Source organism: Alligator sinensis, unplaced genomic scaffold, assembly GCF_000455745.1.
Source record: "Alligator sinensis unplaced genomic scaffold, ASM45574v1 scaffold859_1, whole genome shotgun sequence".
NCBI lineage: Eukaryota > Metazoa > Chordata > Crocodylia > Alligatoridae > Alligator > Alligator sinensis.
In genome coordinates, this window is record NW_005842656.1 from 618,181 (window position 1) to 621,481 (window position 3,301).

A 3,301-nucleotide genomic window follows, 5' to 3' on the forward strand; every position below is an offset into this window, starting at 1 on the left:
CAGCAGGAAACACCTTGCCCGATAGATGTCCAGACCCCGCTGGCCACGGGTGCGTTCACAGGCACGCCCCTTCGCAGCTCATCCTCGTCCCGGGGTGGGCTGGTGCAGAGGGGGGTTTCTCCTCCGGTTTCGTTCCCAGCTGAGGCGCTCCCAGCTGGTAGCGAAATTCCTGTCTCCGAGGCACGACCCCATATTCTGCGTCACCCCGTTTCTGCGATGCCCGCCAGGGGCCGATCCGGGGGCAGTGGTGCTAGCACCCCCTTGGGCTCCTTCCTGCTCCACCCAAACTTTAAAAGCAGCTGCCTGAAGGAGCAGCAGCATTTTGAGTCAGGCAGCCGAGGGGGTCCCTTATCTAATTCCTTCTAATCTCGTCACCCCGCGGGTGTTAACGACCCTCTCTTCTCTTTAGCAGTCTTGATGTCCCACCAGTCCAGGCAGCCTTTGTTCTGCCGACCCGTCGGCTGCTCCTGGGCACAAAGCTCCTCTTTCGCAGCCCTGCGGAGTGCTTTGAACTCCTTGCAATGACGTTCTTTTGGTTTGTGCTTCCATCTTGAACTGAATAAAGCAGCCCCCGGTGTGGTACTAAAGCTTCTGGTTTATGTTTAAGTGAAGAAAAACGTGTGTTGTTTTATACGTGACAATGCCCTGCATCCTCTCACACGTCCAGATCCGCCCACGGTGCCAGGCCTCCAGCTCACCCGGTTCCTGCAGGATGTTCTGCTCGTTCTCGGTGCCCACGATGCCTCCCAGCTCCGGCATCATCAGCACGGCACCGCTTTGTGCCCTGCGGTCTCTGACGAACATATCAGAAGTGCCTGGGCCCCAGACCGATGTTGAGGACCTTGCTCACAATTCCCCTTTTCAGGCAAACCGTTCCCATCTCTCCTCTAGCCACGTCCTTACCCGCTTGGCTGTCCACTTGCTGCACAGCAGCCTCCAGATCTCTCCCAGATACCCCTGGTCACGCACCAGTGCCGCTTGTGGCCTTGGGCTTACCATGCAAGCACCGCGGGGCAGAGGCATCTGCTTTGCTCTGGGTTTGCACAGAGCACAGGGCCCTGGTCGCAGCGGGGTAACAATCAATCACAGCAGGTTTAGGAGGTGGGAGGTTATCCCGGGGACCCGCCAGTACCGAGACTCCAGAGGACCTTAGCACGGAGCTGCTCTGGGGGAGAGCTGCTGTGGGGGCTGCCTTGCTCCTCGCCCTTCGATGGAAGTCGGTTGCAAGCTGCGCCTAGCGGAGCCCGCAGCGATTCCTGCCTCCTCGGCTGCCTGGACCCGCTGCAGGACCAGCTTTGATGTTCACGAGCTCTGGGCAGGCTGCACCGTTGCTCTGCCCCCAGCTTGGCCTTGTCCCAGGACCTCGTGCACTCGCAGCGTCCTCAGGGTGTCCGAGGTGGGAAATCCTGGGGGCGTTCATGGCACGGGGAGGCTGCAGCAGGGCCAGGGTTGGAGCCCATCTCACGGCCAGGACGAGCTGTGGCTGGTGGTGCACGAATCTGCAGGCGTTGCACAGGCCGCGTGCCAGGAGGGACGGCAGTGCTGTCCCCACAGGGGCTGAACAAGCCATTCACTGCCCCGAGCCCTGCAGAGCTGGCACTAGACCCGGCTCCTTCTGAGCTGGTGGGAGCAGAGCCGGGCACGGGGCCGGTCCACGCTGCACCAGCCTGCCCAGTACCAGAGCCCCTCGGTGGAGACATTTGCCAGCAAGAGCCGTGTCCCTGTGGGAGCAGCCAGGCCGCCAGCGCAGCTGCAGGGATATCCATCCTACTCGTCACCCATGTGGCACAGACCCCCCTCCCACCCTGCACAGCTGCAAGCCCTTGTCTGGGATATCTTCTGCTGTGGCAGCCACAAGCCCGTCCTCTCCGGTTCAGCCAGCACCCGCCCTGCCTGCGCGGCATGGGGAACTACACCTTTAAGCGGCTCAGTTTGGGCACCTGTACCCAGGCGCCAGGAGGGACTCTGAGCTCCACGCGAGAACACACGCAAGCAACAACCCCTGGGGAACAGCGCTAACGATGGCTCCTGCCGGTCCGTTTGACCACCCCTGGGCTTCCCGGTGCTCAGACAGGGCCACCCCTGCTCCGTAGGGTCCTGCCCCCGGGCACACAGGGGCTTCTGTGCCAGCCCAGGAGGCATCGGTGGCACCAGCCCCTTCCCTGTGGCTGGTGTGGCTGTGGGGACCCTGGACGAGCGGCGAGGGCTGAGGAGGGGGAAGCCGGCTGCGGCTGGACTGTGACACCAACCCTCTGGGGGACAAGCTGAGCTGACCTCCAGGCCTTGCTCTGCCCCGAGGCCTGTGCCTGGAGCCGCAGACAGAGCTAATTCCTTCTGAACACTTCACTCCGCAGGTGTTAATGCCCCTCTCTTCTTGCTACCATCTTGATGTTACACTTACTAAACTACCTTTTTTCCTGCCCTCCAGCTGCAGCAGCTCTGATTTCACAGCCCCGTGGACTGGTTTTAACTCTAGCTAGAAGCATCGCCCCCGGCAAACCTTAATGCGGGGGTGGAAATAACTTTCTATGAAGCATGGGGTGCCCTGCCCAGACGCTCACGAAGGCCCGGCTTGCTCTACACATCCGGAAAAGCCACATCGATTGAATTCAAATGACTGCAGGACCAACGAAACAGCAACTCTGCCTTATTTTTTCCCTGGTTGGGTGAGTTGTACATGTATAAACAAAACAGATATATATATATATAGGACAAAGCAAATTAACTTATGTTCCAATAGCTAGCCTTGTTTTTGCTTCCATCTTACACTGAAGAAGATGGTGATTGAGTCTGGAGGAGAAAAGACCGAGGGGAATTTGATCACGGGCTTGAAGTCCATGCAGGGCAATGGCAGAGGGGATGCAGATGGGCTTTTCTCTGTGGCCGCAGGGGACAGGACTCGGAGCAATGGCCTTGAGCTGCAGCAAGGGAAACTGAGGCTGGAGGTGAGGAGGAACTCCCTGACTGCGGGCAGTCCCGCTCTGGAGCAGGCTGTCTGGGGAGGTAGTGGGAGCTCCCTCCCTGAATGTTTTCCAGAGCAGGTTGTCATGAGGCTGGGCTGGTTTGGACAGGGTTGATCCTGCCAGGAGCAGGGGCCTGGGAGAGACATGCCCTCCAGCCCCACTCTCCTGTGACCCAACATGCACCAACAGCAGCAACACACAGGGTTGCAGTGCTTTGTCCCTGGCCGGGGCTGGGCTGTTGCCCCGAAGCTCTGCCCCGTCTCGCCCTCCCCACACCTCGGCTGCAGCCACTGGACCTGGCGCCGGAGCAGGTTCTAGTCCACTACTCGATGCCATCC